The sequence below is a fragment of the Manis javanica genome, chromosome 14, assembly GCF_040802235.1.
Source record: "Manis javanica isolate MJ-LG chromosome 14, MJ_LKY, whole genome shotgun sequence".
NCBI classification, from domain to species: Eukaryota; Metazoa; Chordata; class Mammalia; order Pholidota; family Manidae; genus Manis; species Manis javanica.
In genome coordinates, this window is record NC_133169.1 from 79,095,883 (window position 1) to 79,108,201 (window position 12,319).

At 44.1% G+C, this 12,319-nt stretch overlaps 1 protein-coding gene across 7 annotated transcripts in view; it reads right to left on the minus strand.

Annotated features, from left to right (window-relative positions):
• The window catches only part of PHYKPL (5-phosphohydroxy-L-lysine phospho-lyase), a 39,537-nt gene that overhangs the window by 8,113 nt on the left and 19,105 nt on the right, over window positions 1-12,319 (minus strand). The gene's annotated exons all lie outside the window — the stretch shown is intronic.

Consider the following 12,319-nt stretch of genomic DNA (forward strand, 5'->3'; position numbering starts at 1 on the left):
TGGGAATGAACATGGGATAGATTAAGGCTATTTGTCATATATTATTAACTGAACTGATTACAAGGTAGAGTCTCTGCTAATAGCATCTTTGGTTTAGAATCATGACCAGCCCCAAAATGCTGAACTAGCATGATAGATAGGTCTTTTCCCCAGTATCACCCCAGAGGGTGGATAGAAAATGAGCAAAAGCTTCCACACAGTCCTGGAATCTAGAAGGCCATGAACTTGGGTAGGGATATATGCTTGTGCCCAGTGGTATGTGCATATTCAGGAAAGACCTGAAAAGCTCTTAAGCTGTCACCGTTGGCTATCTTGAGGCTCTACAGAAGGAGAAAAGAAAAGCTAAGAGAGTTTAAACGACTTGGCTGAGTGCTGAAGGTATAATCCAGCACACACAGAGCCCCTTTCAAAGGTTGAAGCCTCTTGGTTCCAGGCTTTAAAGAGATGTCTGTCTAATCCTTAGATGATCGATCACTAAGCTAACTAAGCAGAGACAACAGTGGCCATCCATGAAAAAGAACAAAAACTTTACAGAATTAGTTCAGGAAGTTCTGTGCAAACAAAAACAACAACCAACTATGAGGAGGGAATATGATTTCCAAAGTTGCCACATTATTAAAACTGTCCAGTTTACAACAGAAAGTTATAAAACATGCAAAGGAAAAGGAAAGCATGGCCCATGTGGTGGTGGGGAAGGAAGCAACAGAAACTGTCCTTAGGAAAGCCCAGATGCTGAACTTACGAGATAAAGACTTTACAAAAAAAACAACAGTTTTTTGGTTAGAAATTCTATAGTTGAAAAGAATATTAACAAATGAAAATTCATTAGAGAGGGTCAACAGATCTGGGCAGGTAGATGAAAGACTCAACAAACTTGATGATGTGTCAATTAGACTGTTCAGTCTGGAAACCAAAGAGAAGAATGAAAAAAATGAAGAGCCTCAGAGGTGTGTGGGATACAATCAAGCATACCAACATACGCAAATGGAAGTCCCAGAAGGCGAGGAGAGAAAGAAATGGAGAGAGGTATCTGAAGAAGTAATAGTCAAAAACTTCCCAAGCTTGATTAGAAACAACAATCTACATATTCACGGAGCTCAATGAACTCCAAGTAGAATAAGCTAATGAGGTCCATACCTAGATACAATGTAACCAAACCATCAAAAGACAAAGAGGGTGGGTAAAATGGCCGAAGGTGTTGAAAAGGCACAAACTTCCAGTTATAAAATAAGTCCTGGGGGTGTAATGTACAGCATAGTGACTATAGCTAATAATAAAACTCTATTCCATATTTGAAAGTTGTTGAGATCTTAAAAGTTCTTATGAAAAAAACTACATGTGGTGATGGATATTTAAGACTTACTGTGATCACACTGCAATATATTTAAAGATTGAATTGTGTTGTACACCTGAAACTAATGTATGTCAATCATATCTTTAAAAAAATATTGAAATCAGCAAGAGAAGCAATTTATCACATACAAGAGATCCTCAATAAAATTAATAGCTGATTTCTCATTGCAAACCATAAAGGCCAGAGGGTAGTGGGATGACATATTCCACTTTCATCCAAAGCGATGAAAGAAAAAGATTGTCAATCAAGAATTATATATAAAGTAAAAGTACCCTTCAAAAGTGAAGGAGAAACTAAGACAAATCCAGATCATCAAAAACTGAAAAAGAAATTTGTCACTAGCAGATCTACAAGTGCAATCTCTTCACTGAAATTGAACAATTAGACAGGAACTCAAATCTGCATGAATAAAGCGCACTGGTAAAAAAAAACAAGTAGGTTGAAAGCAAAAGGGTGGATAAGTTACACCATGCAAACAGTAGCCAGGTAAGATGGGTGGCTGTACTATTATCAGACATAAAAGACTTGAAGATTAAAATTGTTACTAACAAGACAGAAAAACATTTTATGATAAAAGTCAGTCTATCAAAAGGATGTAACAAACAAGCAAACTTAACAACAGAGTCCCATACCACACAGAGCAAAAACTGATAGACTTCAAAGGAGAAATACACAAACAATAATAGTTGGAGAGTTCAATCATTTTTAATATAGAACTAGATGGAAATTCAACAAAGGAATAGAAGAGTTGAACATTACAAACCAACTAGACCTAAAAGGTATCCATAGAACACTCCAAAAAAGAACATTCTTTGCAAGTGCATATGGAATATTCTCTAGGCTAGAGTATATACTGGGCCATAACACATGATTTCATGAAATAATGGAAAGTATCTTTTCTTACCACAGTGGAATTAAACTAGGAAGAAATAACAGAACACTGGGAAACAAAAAATATGTGGAATTAAATAGCACACTCTTATATAACCAATGAATCAAAGAAGTCAGAGGGAGATTAGAAAATACTTAGAGAATGAGAAACACAACACACCAAACTTGAAGGATACAGTGAAAGTAGTGCTTACAGGAAAATTTATGTTTGTAAACACCTGTCTTAAAAAAAAAAATGATCACAAATGAATAACCTAAACTTCCACCTTAAGATAACTACAAAAAAAAGAGCAAACCTAATTCAAAGCAAGCAGAAGGAAGGAAATCATGAAGACGGAGAAGAAATAAATAGAAATACAGAAAACAAATCAAAATCAATAGTTGGTTCATTGACATCAGTGCACTCTGCACCTCCCAGTGGGGGAAGCATGTTCCCAGCCCGGGGTGAACAAATCAGTGAAACCGAAATAAGTCTAGGGAAAGGAGAGATGGGGAGAAACCCTTTTATTGCTCACAAGGAGGCCTGGCTCCATTTGTGGCATGCTTTCTTTCTCCCTGGTCCCTGCTAGCAAAAGCCCGCTTGGTGCTTGCCCTCTATAGTCATTGTGCACACTCGCTTCTGTGAGGAACACTGTGGGTGGGTCCCTTGCCACTGACAGGCACCAGACCAATTACGTAATGGAGGGGAGGAGAGAACAGTCTCTCTCCTCTCTTGCCCAGAGGCTGCGGGAAGCTGCTATGGCATACATCTATTGAAATGTCTAAGGACAGGTGGGAGATTCTGGAAAATCTGTGCTTTGCCTGACAACCCACCCCTCCAGAATTCTCACCTTACAACCTACTTACTACCCATCTTCTGTGATGGCCCCTGTGTGAGAAACCTGAGCACTATAACCAGACTAATAACATACAACAACAGAAATACAAGTAACAATAAAATCATAATCCTCAAGGCAGAGGATCCAGATAGGTCCAAAGTCTTACTCAGATTAAGTCCATAGCTTGCCAATTGCACAGTTGGCCAGCAGCTTAAAACTGGTAGGGAGCTCTGTGCACACTCAGCAAGTAGCAGCTGTAGCCAGGAGGGGTCCAAGCCACAGGGACTGTAGAAGACAATAACCTTAAGGGTGATAAGATACATGTTTTAATGACACTGGCATAGGCAAATCCTGTTCATCAGGAATGCTGCATGCAAGAGAGTGGTCCTATGCGAGGGCCGTGGCAGGAATGGGGTCTTGTCTTGGCCTAGTGTACCAGACCTTCACCCCTATCTCTGTGGGAGATACAGATGTGTCAATATATAGGGCTGCAGGACGCATATGCATTGGTCACAAAGATAAATCAGAACTTCCCTGTAAGATGCTCTTACCTCCTGGCCGTTTTGGGTACACTACTGTGATCTTTGGGGGGCATTCTTTCGTTACTCCAGGAACAGAGGCCAGCTTCTAGGTCTTGTCCCTAAGGTGCCAGAAGGGCCAGCCATCCCTGGTCCATGTGTCAAAATATCCAGGGCCACATCCACTCAACAGAGTCTCCCAAGGTTTAGCAAAGTAGGGGCTGGTAGCCAGCTGTTGCTCTGCTGGTCATATTCTGGCTTCTTTGGTTTGCAACATGCAATTGTATAGGAGAGGCAGCAGTGTGTGCTACCATGTCCACAGGGCTCAATGCCCCCTCTGGGGCTTCTCAAATGCTGTAGCACTGTCCATAAGCAGACTGACCAGCCCCACAGACTGTCAGTGTCTGATTTCAGGCCAGATTTCAACAAACTATTGTACCTATCATGCCTGACCTGGCAGGGGGTTATATGGTACATGAAACCCACTTTATCCCTAATTGCTGCACCCATTCTTGTAACACATGTCCAGTAAGGTGGGTGCCTTGATCACTCTCAATCACCTGCGGCTGGTCATATGCTGCAAAAAGACACTCTGGGCCCCTCTTGGTTTGCTGATCTGCATGATGTGCAGGAAAAGCAACCAACAGTCCAGTAGCTGTGTCCACACAACTCATGGCATACCGATATCCTTCTGATATGGGTAGAGGCCCAATATGGTCTATCTGCCACCTGACAAGGGATATCAGCCCCTCTACTATTGTCCCATGTTGCTGCAGGAATTGGTGTAGGTCCCTCGTAGAGCACACAGGCACTCTTTCTTTCTGGGCTCTACTGACTTCTTCAAAGGTCAACAGCAAGCCCCACCAATGGCTACAGCCCACAGTGTCTTTTGTCCCACGTGCAGCAAATGCTGATGTAACCATTGAGCTATATCAGAGGCAGGCTTTCCTTCTAGCCAACACACCTGGGCCAATGTGTCTGCTTTGTCATTCCCTGGGGATGCCAAAGGCAAGTGGCTGGTCACATGATGTACGGTAACTGCCTTAGTCTGACCAGAGGCCCATAGGTCTTGCCACAGCTCTTGTCCTCAAAGGGTCCAGTGACCATCCAGTTGGCGTGGTACCATATCAGTAGCTACAGCATCAAGCCCCAATTACACAGCTGACCTTGCAGAAAGCCATAGCCCTCCACTTCGGGGGCTGCCCATGACTGGAGACAGCTGTATACCAAGTATCTTCAGGTGTAGAGGCCTTTCCCTTCCCTCCTGATAGGGACTCTTGGCTACCAATGGCTCCAAAGCAAGTTCTTTCTTTCTACTGGTGTATGTCACTGGCTCCAGTAAGTGTTGGAGTTCACCACTTAAGGGGCAAGTAGAGAGGGCACTACACTGCTCTAAGTACACACCCCATTTGGCCACTATGGGCATCTGTGCCATGCCACTGCATGGCCTTTGGGTCCCACATCCACCCCGTTTTGGGATAGGTTGGTTATTATCTTGGTTGGAGCTGTTCTGGCGATGGGCTCCATAGTCAGTAAGGTGTGGTACTCAGCAGCCAGTTGCTTCTCTATTGAGGTGTACTGGACCTCTGCTCCTTTCCATAGTTGTGACCAGAATCCAATAGGTTGGCAGGTCCATTCAAGCTCTGCCAAAGGCCCCATCCATAGCCATCTTTGGTTACATGAACATGTACCTCACAGGGCCTTGATAAGTCCATTACACTCAAGGCCTGCATGGCCTTGACTGCTCGCTTGGCAGCAGTGAAAGCTGCACGTTTCATCCCAGTCCCACCTGATGCCCTTTCATACCAACCAGTATAAGGGCTTCAGAATTTGTGCCAAATGCAGGATAAATATTTTTCAGAAGCCCAAAAGACCCAAAAACTCTTGTAATAGTGTCAAAGTGCTAGGGGTAGGGAAAGCCTGAACTTTGTATATGAGTGCTTCTGAGATAACTTTAGTTTTACCTGACCAGACAACCCCCAAGAACTTTACTGACCAACCAGGTCCCTGAACCTTGGTGCTGTTCACAGCCCATCCTGTCTCCTATAGATGTTGCAGCAGTCTAGCAACTGCCTCGTCTGAATCTGCAAGAGAATCAGATGTGAGCATAATGTCACCCATATAAGGACACAGCTGCACTGTTGGCAGTTTCTCCCATGTGGCCAAGTCCTCGGCAACAAGTCCATGACAAATGGTGGGGCTGTGGAGGTATCCCTGTGGAAGGACAGTAAATGTCTACTGCCAGCCTTCCCACATAAAGGCAAACTTACTGACTTTCCTGTGCTATGTCAATAGAGAAGAAAGCATTAGCAAGGTCTACAACATAATGATACGTCCCTAGGTCACCACTCAGGGTGTCCATAATCGCTGCCATAGAGGGGACAGCACCATGCAAAGGGAGTGTGACTTTATTCAGTTCTCTGTAAGGCACAGTCATATACCAGAAGCTGTCTGGCTTTTACTGGCCATCCTGGGAAATTGAAGGAACTATGAGTGGGCTTTATGATGACTACCACCTCCACCTCCTGTATAGTTTCTCCAATTTCTTTGTGCCCCCAGGTAATTTATACTGCTTAGTATTTGTCACCCACCAAGGTACAGGCAGAGCTACAGGTGGGTGCTTAGCATGTCCCCTCAGAACTGCCTTTACACTCTGCCTTTGGTATCCTCGGTCTGAACTCACCTGCAGTGGTCTGTAACTGCAGGCCCTGCAGGATATCCACCCCTAAAATATATTCAGGGATGGGAGAAATGTACACACTATACTCCTTTGGGGGTAAACACCCTACCCCTAGTGGGATTTGGGGTTTCTTCACTCTGCCTTACCCCCATAACCATCTTTCACAGCAGGGGTCCTGGGAAAGTGGTCAGGGTTGCCATAAATTAGAGAACATTTAGCTCCAGTGTCCACCAGTGCCAGGACACGTTGTACATTCACGGGGTACAAATGAATTACTAATTCTAAATGTGGCCTCTAGTCCCCACCACTTCCCCACCCCCACCTCAGTCAAACTGTGACACCCAATCACCCTCCTGTGGGGACGGGCCCAGGTAGGGTCTGAGTACTCTCACCCAGAAGTCCTGAGGGCACACACATGGGGCTCTGCTCCAGCTTTTGTGTCTTGGACCTTAGCAGCTGGAACCCCTGTTCTGGCTCTAATTGGTGCCACAGTTCTAACAAGATCCTATTGGGCTGCCTATCAGTTCTTCTTTCACTGCCCCGCCTTTATCAAACCAACCCACATCTGGGTCCTCAAGAGCTTCACGGGCCCTTTGCACCTCTCCTTTAAGTCGTAGCCTGTACTTCCTTCTGTACTCTTATTGTTTCAACCTCCCTCAGGTCTGCTACAGTATGAGTAACCTCACTTATGGGTTGCCCAATGTGAGGGGCAAGAGTAGTCACTGGGCATCCAAAGAGGGATGGGTTGCTGTATGGAGCACCAGATTTCTCATTCCCATGGTGAGCAACTCCTCATCAGCACCCTGAGGGTCCATATTATAGATGATATTTTTTCATGCCCAACTTTTGTAAAACCTGTAGCTCCGTGTGTTTTCCAGCTAGCGGGGAGGTATAGTAAATCACCCTGATTAGGCCAAAGTACTCAGAGGGCCACTGTCAGCCACTTCAGAAGTGCCTGATTCCCTGCTGTGTGATGGGCATTTAGCAAAGATTGCTGGGGGGAGGGAGAGTCTTCAGGGGACCAGTTTATCCATTTCTGACCCAGACAGAACAATACTCTCTACCACTAAATCCCAAAGTCACAGAGGCCATGTGGGCAAAGGTTCTGAAGGCTTCTGTTGATACTGGATGCTCAAATCCAGCAGCTCATCCTGGGTATAGGGGAAGAACATAGAGTGCTCCACAATGTGGGGAGGGAAATGCTACTCTCACTGAGCAACCTGTGGGTGTTGCAATTTTTACTTTCTTAATCACAACTGGGTGAGCCTTTAATATGGGAGGGGCTGGTGCCTCAGGCTTTGGCATCAGTCCGCTCTCAGCCCCATTCCCTCCTGCTCCGGCAGGTCCTCCTCCCCTGACGTCTTCTCTACCATCGCAGGGGCTGAAGGCACAGCCCCTTCCTTCCACTTCCCCATGGCCTCTTGTAGCTCACTTTTTCCTGCTGCCTCCTCCCTCACTGCCAGCACGTCTCTCAGCAGCATGATCTCAGTACTCAGTAGCTGTCATTCCTCTTTCAGAGCACCTCATAACTCATCTCTGAGCTCATCCAAGCAACACTGAAGTGCGTCTCTCTCTTTAGTAGTCCTTTCCAAAGCCATGAGAAACAACCATCCCACAGTTCCTGCTGCCCCGCAGTCACTCAGTCCCCCTAAGCAGTCTGTTATTTCATGGAGGATTAACATCACAGCCTTTGGCGTCTCCACCTTTCTCCAATTCTGGGGAGGGGCCCACTCATCTATAAGGTGCTTTACCCCAGTCCAAATCCCTGCTGGGGAATCCCCAGGTGAATTCCCACCATTCACAGGGGGGTTCCCAGGTGAAGCCCCACTATCCACAGTGGGGTTCCTGGGTGTCTCCTCACCATCTCTATGGGTAGCCCACCCAAATATTGCAGCCATGAAATAAGATTTCTGGTTCACCGATCCTGCCAACCACACCAGATGTAGCTCTAGTGGGGAGCCTGTTCCCAGCCTGGGGCAAATAAACCAGTGTGGCAGAAATCTTGTCAAGGGAAAGGACAGACTGGGAGAAACCCTTTTATTGCTCATTGTGAGGCTTGGCTCCATCCCCTGGCAGCTGCTCTCACTCCATCCCTTTCTCCCAGTCCGTGCTAGCAAAAGCCCTCTTGGTGCTGCCTCTGCCACCAGGGCAGGCACGGCACCCACTTGCCTCCTCTGTGGGCAGGTCCCTTGTGACTGACAGGCACCAAGCCAATTACCCCACAGGCTGCAGGAAGCTGCGGTGGCATACACCCATTGAAATGTCTAAGGTCATGTGGAAGATTCTGGAAAATCTGTGCTTTACCCCACTTACTCATAGATATATATATATATATATCTCCTCTCATCTATTGATGGACATTTTGCTTCCATGTCTTGGCTATTGTAAGTAGTGCAGCAGTGATCACAGGGATACAGGAATCTCTTCAAACTGCTGTTTAATTTTCTTCAGATGAATACCCAGAAGTGGTATTGCTGGATCATATGGTATTTGTACTTTATTTTTTTGATGAACCTCCATAGTGTTTTTCATAGTGGCTGTATCAGTTTACATTCCCGCCAACAGTGTACAAGGGTTCTCTTTTCCTCACATCCTTACCAACACTTGTTATTTTCTGTCTTTTTGATAATAGCCAGTGTGACAGGTGTGAGGTAATACCTCATTGTGGTTTTAATATGCATTTCTCTGATGATTAGTGATGAGCACCTTTTATGTGTTTGTTGGCCATCTGTATGTCTATTAAGATCCTGTCTATTTTTATTTGTATTTTTTGCCATTGAGTTTTATTAATTTTTAAATATATTTTGGATATTAGCTCTTTATCAGATGTAAGATTTACTAATATCTTCCTCCATTCAGCAGGTTGCCTTTTTGTTTTGTTGATGGTTTCCTTTGCTGTGTTTAATTTGCCATAATCCCATTTGTTTAACTTTTGTTGCTGGTCAGCTGATTCTTGAAAAGGGTGCCAAGACCATCCCATGGGATAAGAATAATCTTTTCAGCAAATGGTGTTGAAACAACTGGATATCCACATGTAAAACGGTCAAATTAACCCCTACCTCATATGCAAAAATATGCTCAAAATAGATCAGACCTGGCGAAGGAGAGATTAAAGATGGTGGAATGAGAGGTGAGACAGAGGCCTCCTCTCAAAACCACTATTAACTACAATATGAAAATATAGTTAATACAACTAATCCTAAAACAGTAACAGGAAAGGATGTGCCAGACTGCATACACCTGGAGAAAAGAACAGACCTCATGGAACAGGGTAACGTACCAAAGCCAAGACCTTCCCCCACCTGTCACTGGCGGGAGGAAGAGAAACGGAGCAGGGAGGGGGTGGAAGCCTAGGATTGCTGAACACCCAGCCCTGGAGATCTGCTCTGGGAGCATGAACCTACAACGCATGGTGCTCTGGAGATTAGTGGGGTTGGAAAGCTAAGACAGGCGGAATACTTGGAGAGACTGGGATTCCAGCCGCTTGTGGAGAACAGGGATCTATATCTGGCTGCTCTGGGATAAAAGAAAGGTGGGAAGTATGAGAGACTTCCTAACAGCGAGAGGGCTGCTAAAGGGGCAAGGATTGCACAGAGCTTGTTGCTCAGGAGAAAGGACAGGTGGACAAAATTGTCCGGGCGCACTCTGCCAAGCAGGTTGGTAAATTTTAGGCGCTTCAGGTGCTCCATCCCCCTGGCTGGCTACATGGCTCCAAGGCACCCCACCATGATACACAGCCTGCTGTGTCTTCCTCCCAGCTGGCACTGGCTCACAAACCGGCAGCCCCTGCCCTGGCGTCAGGCCAGCTAGAGGGAGGCCCTGCTTAGGGCAGCTACAAATGCAAAGTAGAGAGGCTTACACCTGTGTGCTCAGCTCACTGGTTCTGGTAGTGGAGACAGTTGCAGCATCTGGGAAGCAGGAAACAGCTCTTTCCTACCCACAGGCACCAGAGCCACTCCCCTGAAACCCCCGACACAGCTCCAGGGACTAAGCAGCTCCAGAGAGTAGAGATTCTGGACACTAGAGGGTGCCACATACAAATACGAAACAGCAAAGGAACCCAGTTCAAACCAAAATCTCACAAACACCAGGAAAAGAGCCAAGTGAAACTAAACTCATCAATCTTCCTGAAAGAGATTACAAAACAAAAATCATGAACATGCTTATAGAGGTACACAAAAGTATTCAAGAACTCAGGGTAGATTTCAGGACTGAGATTCAATCGGTAAGGAATGCAATATCTGAAATGAAACATACAATGGAGGGATTTAAAAGCAGATTAGATGCAGTAGAAGAGAAGGTAAATGGAATAGAAATTAGGTAACAGGAATACAAAGAAGCTGAGACACAGAGAGAAAAAAGGATCTCTAGGACTAAAAGAATATTGAGAGAACTGTGTGACCAATCCAAATGGAACAATATTGCATTATAGGGGTACCAGAAGAAGAATAGAGAGAAAAAGGGATAAAAAGTGTCTTTGAGGAGGTACTTGCTGAACACTTCCCCAATCTAGGGAAGGAAATAGTCTCTCAGGCCATGGAGGTGCACAGATCTTCCCACACAGGGGACCCAAGGAAGACAACACTAAGACATATAATAATTAAAATGGCAAATATAGAGGATAAGTACAGAATATTAAAAAGCAGCCAGGAGAGAAAAAAGATCACATATAAAGAAAAACCCATCAGGCTATCATCAGACTTCTCAGCAGAAACCTTACAGGCCAGAAAGGAGTGGCATGATATATTTAATGCAATGAAGCAGAAGGGCCTTGAACAGAGCAGAAGGTTATCATTTAAATCTGAAGGAGGGATTAAACAATTTCCAGATAAGCAAAAGCTGAGACAATTTACCTCCCACAAACTGCCTATACAGAATATTTTGGAGGGACTGCTATAGATGGAAGTGCTCCCAAGACTAAATACCTGTCACCAGAGGAAATAAAACCTCAGTAAAGAAAGTAGAACGATTGATTACTAAGCAGATGCAAAATCAAAACTACCCCCAAAGTCAGTCAAGGAAAAGATGAAAAGTACAGAATATGATACCTAATATATAAAGAATGGAGGAGGAAAAAAAAAGAAAAAAGAACCTTTAGATTGTGTTTATAATAGCATAGTAAATGAGTTAAATTAGATTGTTAGATAGTAAGAAAGTTACCCCTGAACCTTTGGTAACCATGAATCTAAAGCCTGCAATGGCAATAAGTACATCCCTATCGATAATCATCCTAAATGTAAATGGATAAAATGCACCAATCAAAAGACACAGAGTTACAGAATGGATAAAAAAAACAGGACCCATCTATATGCTGCCTACAAGAGACTCACTTCAAACCCGAAGACGTACACAGACTAAAAGCGAAGGGATGGAAAAAGATATTTCATGCAACTAATAAGCAGAAAAAAGCAGGCATTGCTCTACTTGTATCAGACAAGATAGATTTCAAAACAAAGAAAGTAACAAGAGACAAAGAGGGACATTACATAATAATAAAGGGGTTAGTCCAAGAAGAGGACATAATCATTATAAATATCTATGTACCAAACAGAGGAGCACCTACATATGTGAAAAAAATACTAACAGTATTAAAGGGGGAAATAGAATGCAATGCATTCATTTTAGGAGACTTCAACACACCACTCACTCCAAAGGACAGATCAACCAGATAGAAAATAAGTAAGGAGACAGAGGCACTGAACAACATATTAGAACAGATGGACCTAGCAGACATCTACAGAACACTCCACCCCAAGGCAGCTGGATACACATTCTTCTCAAGTGCACATGGAACATTTTCCAGAATACATCATATACTAAGCCACAGTAAATTAAAAAAGATTGAAATTGTACCAACCAGCTTCTCAGACCACAAAATATGAAAGTAGAAATAAATTATGCAAAGAAAATGAAAAAGCCCACAAACACATGAAGGCTTAACAACATGCTCCTAAATAAGCAATGGATCAATGACCAAATAAAAACAGAGATCAAGCAACATATGGACACAAAGGACCAAAATAATTCAATACTGCAAAAATCTGTGGGATGCAGTGAA